Here is an 11,661-nt window from a genome sequence, read left to right as displayed (position 1 = left end):
CTCAACCCGTGGGAGTTGCATTCTTTTCGATTCTCCTCTCCGTCCCTCCAGGAGTAGGGGGAGGGCAAAAAGGGGGGGAGTGGGTAACAAGCTGTCTGTTTGGGTTTAAACCACAACATAAAGAAAAAAGGAAGAGATAAGGGCAAAGGAAGAGAGGTGGGTGGAAGGAGGAAAAAAGAGGAAACATGGGGGGAAGGAGGAAAAAAAGGAGATTGGGGAAGGAGTAATAAAGGAGGAGAGGTGGAGGAGAAGGAAAAGAGGAGGAAATGTGGGGGGAAAGAGGAAAACAGGAGGAGACATGGTGGGAAGGAGGAAAAAAGGAGGGCACATGGGACAGAAGGAGGAAAAAGTGAGATGGGAAGGAGGAAAATGGGAGACGTGGGGGGAAGGTGGATAAAGATGGAACATGGGGGGAAGATAAAAGAAGAGACTGGGGAAGGAGGAAAAAAGGCAGAGGCCTTGGGGGAAGGTGGAAAAAGAGGAAACAGTGGGGGAAGATAAAGGAAGATACTGGGTGCGATAAACACATAAATGTATTGGCTTTCGAAAATCATAGGTGGGGTTATGAGGGAAGAAATGGACTATGCCCGATCCAATGTGAATCCAGCATAATTCCCTTTATTGTGTGACAAGCACATATTTATATCATTCTACTTCCTTTACACGCAATCACACATTCTTTGATGAATGTACTAAGCAGTAACTTTCCCCTCTTTTACTCCCTTATCATCCCGATTTAGCAACACTACTAAAGGTTACAAATATTCACACTGTTTGGTCTGTCTTTGAGATGCACACCCTTCTTTCTCTAGCAAACCGCCTGCTTTGTTTTGCTACCGGATCTTTACCCTTCATAGTTCTCTTTACAGTTCCCAAGGCTTAGGCCCCAGCAGGACATTAACACCTGGTGTTTTCTTCATGGTTCCCAAGGCTTGAGCCCCAGGGCAACAGCACCTGGTATTTTCTTTACCATTCCCAAGGCTTAAGCCAGGCCAGGGTGACAACGCCTGGATCCATTTCATTAACTATTTCTATCCGCCACCCACATCTCCCTCTTTTTGTTTTACTAAAAGACAGTCTCTATAGATGTATCAATAAGTTGTTGCAAGCACAGCACACAAATTAAAAATACCTAAAAAGACTAACAGAATGATTAATCCCAACAAGGCACACAAGTTAGAATACCTAAAAAGACTAAGGCACACAGATTAGAAAATCTAAAAGGCTAACAAAATGATTAAAATATAGCCATTCTGTAATGCTCAAGCCAGAAAACACTTTGTTCAACCAATTCAGTCCCTCATCTTCCTGAAGGTGTGCTGTCCCTGTTATTAAGTTCGGAATGATTTTATGGATGATCTGATAAATTTTTGCAGCACATACCAGCAAAATCTTCGCACCCATGGTCTTGAGCTAACAATAAAAATCAATAGCCGTTCTGTCCTGTAGTGAGGCGTGCCTCACAGAATCAACGTCTAAAAGCAACCCTGTTGTCCAGTGGTACCCTTTCCGGGCTTAAATGTTCCCAGTCTATTACTAGTGGCTGGAAAGTCCAGTTGAGATATGCTCCCACACAGATACGCTCTGTTGACTGGTTCTCCAAAAAGAGACTAGTTAACTTTGTACAGTTCCCACGGGTTAACTTCAAAACAGCAATGAATTGGCATCTATCTTCATTGGCAGCCATCGCCTGTATGAACGGAAGAGTACATCGCGCGGGGTCCATTGAGGTCCTCGTTCTGTAAAGACACAAGCATAGCCTCTTCCCTAAGTTATTAACCTAAAAGGGCCTTCCCAGTTATGATTTTCCAAAGACTACCATTACCATAAAGGGTTCTTTCCCTGGTATCAGACCTGGACCTACATGTGTTAGTGCAGAAAAATGCCTAATCACTGGGGGGGCATTCGTTACTGTGTGTAAATCAGAACTGGATAACGTTAGAAAATTTAAGACAAACATTGCTTTATTGATTCGTGCATTTGGGGTCTCCCCTATCATTCCCCCTTTTTTGTTTTACTAAAGTTTTTTTTTGTTTTATTTTTTTGTTTGTTTGGGGGTTTTTTTAAGGGGGGTGGGGGAGTGAGTGAGCAGCTGTGTGGTTCTGAGTTACTGGACGGGCTTATACCATGACAGTTCTTTGTGGTACCCAACGTGGGGCACGAAGGCTTGAGAAAATGACAGATCTGACCAGAGTGTGTCTAAACGTATTTGTGATAAGCATTCATTGTTTCGGATTAATAGTCACTTGTCACAATGCTGATTTATTCGCTCTCAAAGTTGTTGCTCTTGATCTCAGAGTTTCAGCATGCCATACCTTACTTGCAGCCGGTATTTGCTGGCTTAGCGTTTATTGGCTGGGGGGCTTGGGCTAAGGTTCTTGTTTCACTGTACTTTATGGTAATGACTTGTAATACAATAGACTTATTGATCATGAAACTGATCTGGCTTGTGTTTCCAATGTGGTCATCACCTCTATACTTTGGGAGGTATATAATGGAAGTGTTTAGCAATTACACATTTTTTTTCCTCCTCGGGTGGTCAACCTATGAAGGAGACATTCCCTTACACTTCCAGCTCCCCCACCAGATTATTTACAGCATTATTTGAGAGTTATGAAGGTTTTAAATGGCCTTTGGGTACCCTTGAGACCTGCCTGCTGATTGTGATGGGGATCAGCATGTTGGCACACATACAGAGTGTGTTTTACCCATGACCATTTTGTCTGATCTAGAAAGTTAAGCAGAGTCAGGTTTGGGTCTTTTCTAGGGTTAGATGACAATATAGGAGGACCAAGAGATTTTCCCCGAGGCTGGACAGTCATGACTGGCAGGGTGTGTGGGATAGTATGGGCAAGTATCTCAGCTAGTGGGCCCCACCAGTGCTTTAGAACTTCACCATTGAGCAAGTGCAAAATACAGAAAACCTAGTAAAACACATGAGGTGTGTTGTCATCCTGGTCATACCAGAGAGGGACAAATCATAGCAGCATGTTGGGGCTTGGCCTATGCCTAGAGAGCCCTGATCAACACTATCCAGTTCCTTCAAAGGGAAAGTCTCTAGATCTGATGGCAAAGCAACAGACAACACACCTACTCGAACTCCAGGTACAGCAGCTACACCAACCCCAGAGACAAGTACAGCAGCTACTCAAACTCTGACAACAGGCAATGCAGATACTCCAACTGCAATTACAGCAGCTACACCAACCCCAGTGACAAGTACAGCAGCTACTCAAACCCCAAGAACAGCAGACAGAGCAGCTGCTGGTGCTACTCAACCCCCAAGCACAGCGGCTACACCAACCCCAACAACAGATACTGCAGCCACTGCAACCACAATGATAATCACTGCAGCTAAACCAATTCATGCCAATATCGGTTTCCCCTGTGCGCAAGGGGAAAAGCAAACAAGAGGAACAAAAACCAACCTGTAGAGTGAAGAAAGATGAAGAACCAATGCACTTACTACATGGGACAGCATCTGATCAAGAGTTATTATTATGTAGATCAGAGGAAGAGGAAGAAGAAGAGGTGACTTCTCAACCGAGCTACGGAATATGCAAAAATGATGACATGATCGTGTGGGGTGATACATCAGAAGAAGTTTTTGAGAAAGGGAGGAAAATAATCCAAATCCTGCTAAAAGCTGGCTTTGCAATAAAATGGAGTAGGTCAAGGGACCTGCACAGGAGATTTGATTATTGGGAATAAAATGGCAAGATGGACATCTCCAGATCCCCACAAATGTGATCAACAAGATAAGAGCAATGCCTCCACCAACTAATAAGAAAGAAACACAAGCTTTCTTAGGTGTTGTGGTGTTCTGGAGAATGCGCATCCCGATTTACAGTTTGATTGTAAGCCGTCTCTATCAATCATGTGACCCTGAAGAAGAATGCTTTCAAATGGGGCCCTGAGCAACAACAAGCCTTTGAACAAATTAAACGAGGGACAGTTCATGTAGTAGCTCTTGGACCAGTCTGGACCAGGCCAGATGTAAAAAATGTGCTCTACACCACAGCTGGGGAGGATGGTCCTACCTGGAGCCTCTGGCAGAAAGCTCCAGGAGAGACTTGAGGTCGACCTCTTGGCTTTCGGAGTCAGGGATACAGAGGATATGAGGCAGGTTATACCCCATGTGAAAAAGAAATACCAACAGCCTATAAAGGGGTTCAAGCTGCTTCAGAAGTGATTGCCCTGAAGCACAGATCCTCCTGGCTCCCTGGTTGCCTGTGCTGGGCTGGATGTTCAAAGGCAGGGTCTCCTCTACACATCATGCAACTGTTATAAAAATTCATCTTAGCCATGATCTGGTTTAATTATTTTATTGCAGTTGATTAATATCAAGAGGCAATAAGCAAGCAGCGCTGGGTGCGCCAGGGAGTCTCCGCTCCACCAACGACGCACACCGGGGTCTTTGGGGTTCAGTCTTTTATACTTTGTGGTCCTGGGTCCCATCCAATCCTGTCTTCTCCTTTACGTCGACGTGGCTCCTTTCTATTATTCTTCCTTGGTTGCTGGGGTCTTGTCTCCGGTTGAGAAATTTTTACCCTTCCTTAAAGCACTCAAGCAGTAAAACAAAGCCATAAAGCACCCTTATTATTTTAACAGTCAAAATGATTAAAGAGGAGACTAGTCTATTCCCTTGTTTTTTCTTCTTTTACATCATTACATTGATAGCAACATTTATTATACATGGTACACTGGTCACAGGTGCATTGGTAACAATGATTACTATGTTCTTGACACAAATCATTCTCGTATTCTTTACAATTCCATTTGTTTTTATGGAACTTATTGATTCGTGGTTTGGCTTCTAACCTAACGACTGCTTTCCGAGCCGCAGATAATATTGGAGTCGCCCTTTTTTTTAATATCATCAATGAGTGAATTCCTCCTTGATTTGTCTTTTCAGATTCCAGTGGTATAGCAGTTAATTGCATGTTCTGGACAACTGTATGTATCAATTTGGTAAATCACAGGATTATACATGGAATAATTAACAGTCCTCCAAAATTGATTCCATTCCAGGTTTGACTGGAACATGGGTGTTTTCATTTCCCTTATTAATTCATTTATGGCTTTTCCTTCATCATCTATTTCTAGACAACAATTACTAAGATTAAATTTTCCACAGACCCCTCCTTCCTGAATTAACAAATAATCTAAAGGTAGACGGTTCTGACATATTGCGGTTCTCATCTTGGTATTCTATTTTGCAACTAATCCTAATGCATCTCCTGTTTTATTTACCACTATTTCCACTACAGCTTGTAACCTTATAATCCTGTTCAGCATATATATAGGAGTCCTGTATCCCCAGGACCCATTTTCAGCTGAAGTTGCCCGATCTTAGTATGAGATTATTCGTTCAGGTGGCCAGTCATTGTCCTTCCAATTACCAATTTGCAGTTCTCTTTTATATTGTTTTCTCCTTAGTTCATTGGTCTCTGTGTATAACTGGACTCCTAAGCATTCTCCTCTGCTTATAGGTAATAAGAAAAAACTAGGTCTGATTGTTCCCAATATACACAATCCTGTCCAGTTTTGAGGTAAAAATGCAAAGGCTATTTTACCACAAATCCAATAATGTTCATCTGGAGTGGGCCACCCATTTGGTATATTAGTTCCATTAGTCCACTTACTAAATTGCTGATTCATTTCTATAGGATTTCCCCATTTTTCCCAGTTTTTCTTTGTTTTGTTCCATATATAGTCCCCTTCACAAAGTAAATTTCCTACCGGTTTTCCACCCTTTTCTAAGTTTTGCCAACAACTTTTTCCTACTATATTCGTTTGTAAAATCCATTGCTGTTGCCTATTGTTCCCTTCTCGATTTTTCCAAATTGTAGAATCACTTATATTACTTTCCATTGCCTCCCAGGACCATCTCCCTCCCTGGTTAGTTCCCCCACAAACATAGCAGTTAGTTACATTCAATGCTTTAGCTATATTTTCGGCAAGATTTACAAAGAGATTTTTAGCAACTGTGGGAATTTCAATTTCATGATAGAAGGAATTGAATAATAAGTGGTGTTGTACTGACTCTCTAGATTTTTCTTTAATTATTATTTGTAAAATCACCCCTGGATCTTCTCCAGGTCCATAAATCAAAAGCCCAATTTTTACCTCTTCTTGTTTCCATTGCTCTGGATTCAAGGTAGTTAGATTGACAGGGTTACAAGAATGGGCTGTACAGTTGGGAAAAGTTATTCCCTGTTTAATCTCTGCCCTCAATTGGGTTCCCTTGCATTCCTGGGGCCATTCCCAGGTAGGAGTTGTACTCCAACAGGCACAACTCCATTCACTATGTCCACAAAAATGATAACTTCTTTCTGACTGACTATCATAATCTCAATCTGCATAACAACCTGTAGGTAAATATGATATCTCTTTTGGTCGGGGGCAAATGTATTTTTCATATTCTCTCAATTTGAATATAAGTCATACAGGTTGGCTTAGATTAGTTATTATTTGGCTTGTTGCCATTAGTCTTCCTTCTGCTGAGTTTGTTCTTATCTCTATCCAGTATTGATAAGGGAATTCTTTTGAATTAAAACAAACCGTTTTATTTTCTCTTTCTTTACAAAGTCTGTATTGGGTTTGGTTGTGTACACAATTGCCAGTTATTGTTCCTTTACACTCATACATGGTGTGATAGACTAGTGTTTGAGAGGTTACTCTCCCTCGTCTAGTTGTGGTAATGCATTCATTACAGTTGTCACTTTTATCAGCTGCAGCAGTTTCCCATATGGGTTTTATCAGGACCACCACCAAAAGAGGTCCGGTCAGGATCATAGTGCTCAGCGGTCACAGCCCCAGGGGTTGCAGCCCTCAGCAGACTCTTCCAGCTGCAGCACTGATTCCCTCCGGTCTTGCCCTCTCTGGCAGGTCAGAGTTATATTTCCCGTCGGCTATTACAACAATAATATTTGATCCACAACAACTGTTCCAACGGGGTTATAGTTTCACACCGAATGTAAAAGAACTGTAATTGATTTCTCAGAAATTGTTCTTGGTCTCCTCTATGAGTAATAATATATTTTGAACAATTGGGGCATTTTGCCCTAATATATAGGTTGCAGGTTTACAGATAGGATATGGATTGGTATTTGCCCTTATTCTATTGCTTATTAAAATGATTTCAGTTGTGCCTGCTTTTCCCATATCATATCTACAGGAGTCAATATGAATTCCCTTAGTTACTTAAGTCCTCTTGAGGGTTAGCTTGGTGTCTCCAGGTTCAGTCACAACTTTCCATTCTCTTATGGGTCCTTTCACTTGTGACACGTGTGTCCACCTCTTTTTAGCAGTTCTTATCGCCATTTCTGTAGTTAAAAGAACAAGAAATGGTCCTTCCCAATGAGGGGATAAACTTTCTTCTCTCCAGCTTTTTATTAGTACCTTGTCCCCTGGTTGAATTTTATGTATTGAAAATCCCAAGGGGGTGCTTTGTGCTAGTATTCCCTTGGCCCCAAGTTCTTGTATGTTCTTATTCAGAGTAATGATATAACGTTGAATAGTGACATCCTCCAACTTGGGGTGACCTATTGGTAGTCCCTGGGTATATGGCATCCCATTTAACATTTCAAAAGGTGAAATTCCAGTAGTCGAATTTGTCATAGTCCTAATATTTAGTAAGGCTAGGGGAAGACATTTGATCCATGACATTTTAGTTTCAATCATTAATTTTGATAACTGATGTTTTAAGGTTTGATTCATCCTTTCTACTCTCCCAGAACTCTGGGGATGCCAAGGGGTATGAAAATCCCCTTGGATTCCTCTGATTTAACGTCAGATAAATTGCTCCTGTACCCACTTAAAATTCCACTTTATTTCCTCTAGTTCCTCATTTTAATTAATCAGTGGACCTGCTAAGGAAGATTCCCCAGGTCCCTGTCAGTCTGGTTCCAATTCAGTCACTGGAGCCACCCCATGGTATTCCCCCCCAGGGTAGTTTCACTTCCAGGGTCCAAACTCCTCAGAAAACGCACACCGATCCGGCTCCACAGAAGAGGAGCACACTCCCTTGGTTTTCCTCCTTTTTTTTTTTTTCCTTCACGGTTGCCCACCCTGCTCTGCAGGGGCTGCAGATGCCTGCCTCTGCAACAGCACTTCTGGTTTAACCCTTTCTTAACTCTGAATGTGAATGTGCCGCTTGTTGCCAGTGACAGCAATATCCTCCTTATCAATATCTGATAGGACAGATATAGAGGATGCACCTCTTGGAGGTACCTGTGATATTATCACTTTCTGATTTATTTTCCTGATTACCATTTTGTGGGGTTTTTTTTTGTTTGTTTGTTTGGTTTGTTTTTGTTTTTTTTTTTTAACTTTTAAACATCATTTCCCCAATATCACAGCTGAACAATATCTCTCCAGCTTAGGTTTCTGTTTTTCCCTGTCCTTTTCCAAAGCCAAAATTAGAGCATATCAATTTCACATTCTGTGTGCCACTCCAGATGGTTTCTTAAAGTGATACACATATCTGCATACATCACTTCATCCCATTTTCCTGGCCACCTCAAAACTGACTTTCATTGTGTTATAATTCAGAGTTCCATTTTTAGGCTATTTCTCCTGATCTTCCAAAGTATATAAAGGCCACCATTGGTTACAATATTTTATCAACAGTTTCTTGTTTACCGAGCCCCCAGGAAACCCTCCCAGTTCTTTCCAATGTGCCAAAATGTACCCTAAAGGACTCTTTTTCAAGATCTCTTCACTGCCAATTTCCCATTATCAGTCTCACATTCACACACACACAAGGGATCCCACGGACACACTCCACACAGTTATAGCACTTGAGACAGAGACAAAAACTGTATCAAACTACCAATTAACAGTTATAAAAATCTGTCACCAATACCAAAATCACAAGACCAAAATCATCACTATAACAAGCCACAAAATAGAGATTCCTCTTGATTGAAAGGTTCCTTACAATTTACATATAGATTTAAAGCCTGACAAATACAATCATCAAAAGACCCAAATATTGGCCAATATAAATGGTCAGGCCTAATTTCCTCTTTGGTCCACACTTCCATACAGTAATGGACCTTTTTTTTCCTTACTCTTTTCCTCCTGGGGCGGCCAAGAGCCCCAATACTTGAGTATTAACCCTAGGGAATGTCTGGGGGTATACCCGGTAATTAGCTCCCTGCCTTATTCCTGGGACCTCTCCGTGGGCCCCTCCCTGGGACCTCTCCGTGGGCCCCTTCCTGGGTTAGAGTTACGACTCCTACTCTGACCAGTTTTCCGCCGGGTGTGTCTCCTCTCAATCAATCACTATCACTTTCCTCCTTCAGCGGCCAAGTCGGAAACGCGCTTAGAAGAGGTCCAGACTCGCTTCACAGATCCTGATATCCTGACCTGTGCTTTCACAGATTCAGAGTACCCGGTCCGTGTCTCGCCATACACTCTGTCTCTTCACCAACTGGTTTCTTCACTGAAACCGCGGTTAGAGGAAAACCACAGAACCTTGTTGCGTCTTACACACACACACACACCGGCCTTCCCACCCAACCAAACGATACTTACAGTCCGCTGTTCTCGTCTGGATCTTTGTGCACAAGAATTACAGGTAATTTATATTGCAGTTTTCAGGGAGCTCAAATTCCTTGGTTATTGCCTCTCTGTTCATTGTTCTCGCGAGACTGCCTGGGACTAGAACTCCCCAGCCACAAATTGTGGGCGCCTCCTCATAAGAGTTACAGTGCCAAGCAGTCAGGGTCACCAATTTTGTTATAAAAATTCGTCTTAGCCATGATGTGGTTTAATTATTTTATTACAGTTGATTAATATCAAGAGGCAATAAGCAAGCAGCGCTGGGTGCGCCAGGGAGTCTCCGCTCCACCAGCGATGCACACCGGGGTCTTTGGGGTTCAGTCTTTTACACTTTGTGGTCCTCAGTCTCAGCCAATCCTGTCTTCTCCTTTACGTCAACGTGGCTCCTTTCTATTGTTCTTCCTTGGTTGCTGGGGTCTTGTCTCCGGTTGAGAAACTTTTACCCAACCCCTTCCTTAAAGCACTCAAACAGTAAAACAAAACCATAAAGGACCCTTATTATTTAACAGTCAAAATGATTAAAGAGGGGACTAGTCTATTCCCTTGTTTCTTCTTTCCCATCATTACATTGATAACAACATTTATTATACATGGTACACTGGTCACAGGTGCATTGGTAACAATGATTCCTATGTTCTTGACACAAATCATTCTCGTATTCTTTACATATCCGACGTTAAATGGAGTAAGTGGTATGCATTAATTATAGAATGATCTCAACTAGGAAGTCCCAGGCATCCAGGAGTTCTAGAAGTCATTATGGCCTGGCCAGAGGGCAAAGATTTTGGAATGTCACCAGAGGAGGAGGTGATGTGTGCTTAAGAGACCCCACCATATAAGAAACTGTCAGAAAGTGAAAAGTGTATGGAATCCTCAACAACAAGTTGCAGAAACTGCTGAAGGAGAGGGTGAATCGAGTCAGTTTGCTGAGATGAAAGCCATCCAGCTGGCCCTGGACATTGCTGAATGAGAAAAGTGGCCAGTACTTTATCTCTATACTGACTCATGGATGGTGGCAAATGCCCTGTGGGTGTGGTTGCAGCAATGGAAGCAGAGCAACTGGCAACGTAGAGGTAAACCTATCTGGGCTGCTTCACTGTGGAAAGATATTGCTGCCTGGGTGCAGAACCTGGTGGTGAAGGTACGTCATGTAGATGCCCATGTACCCAAGAGTCGGGCCACTGAGGAACACCAGAACAACCAACAAGTGGATAAAGCTGCTAAGATTGAAGTGCCTCAGATGGACTTAGATTGGCAACATAAAAGTGAATTATTTTTGGCCCGGTGGGCCCATGACACTTCAGGCCATCAGGGCAGAGATGCAACATATAGATGGGCCCGTGATCGAGGGGTGGACTTAACAATGGACACTATTGCCCAGGTTGTTCATGAGTGTGAAACATGTGCTGCAATTAAACAAGCCAAACGGTTAAAACCTCTTTGGTACGGAGGACGATGGCTGAAGTATAAATATGGGGAGGCCTGGCAGATTGACTATATCACACTGCCACCAACCTGCCAAGGTAAGCGTCATGTGCTTACCATGGTGGAAGCAACCACCGGATGGCTGGAAACGTACGCTGTGCCCCACGCCACTGCCCGGAACACTATCCTGGGCCTTGAGAAACACATTTTGTGGCGACACGGCACCCCAGAGAGAATTGAGTCAGACAACGGGACTCATTTCCGGAATAACCTTATAGACACTTGGGCCAAAGAGCACGGCATTGAGTGGGTATATCACTTCCCCTAGCATGCACCAGCCTCTGGGAAAATCGAAAGGTACAATGGGCTGTTAAAAACTACACTGAGAGCAATGGGTGGGGGAACTTTCAAGCATTGGGATACACACTTACCAAAGGCCACCTGGTTGGTCAACACAAGAGGATCTGCCAACAGGGCTGGCCCAGCCCAATCGGAACTTTTACATATTGTAGAGGGGGACAAAGTTCCTGTGGTGCATATGAAGAATTTGCTGGGGAAGACAGTCTGGGTTATTCCTGCTTCAAGTAAAGGCAAACCCACTCGTGGGATTGCTTTTGCTCAGGGACCTGGATACACTTGGTGGGTAATGCGGGATGATGGGGAAGT

General features: G+C 42.9%; 1 protein-coding gene across 2 annotated transcripts in view; it reads left to right on the top strand.

The window, feature by feature from the left end:
• The first annotated feature begins 2,080 nt into the window (after nt 1–2,080).
• The window catches only part of LOC133210718 (uncharacterized), a 34,941-nt gene continuing 25,360 nt past the window's right edge, over nt 2,081–11,661 (top strand). For both annotated transcript variants that reach the window (XM_061350387.1, XM_061350386.1), the window contains exon 1: nt 2,081–2,817. The gene's annotated coding sequence lies outside the window, so the exon portion shown is untranslated. The remainder of the gene's footprint in view (nt 2,818–11,661) is intronic.

Source organism: Neopsephotus bourkii, unplaced genomic scaffold (assembly GCF_033783945.1).
Source record: "Neopsephotus bourkii isolate Nb327-2 ecotype Australia unplaced genomic scaffold, CSIRO-AGI_Nbou_v1 NB_485, whole genome shotgun sequence".
Taxonomy (NCBI): domain Eukaryota; kingdom Metazoa; phylum Chordata; class Aves; order Psittaciformes; family Psittacidae; genus Neopsephotus; species Neopsephotus bourkii.
Note: the sequence above shows the minus strand (reverse complement) of the source record. Positions and strands in the feature narration are given on the sequence as shown.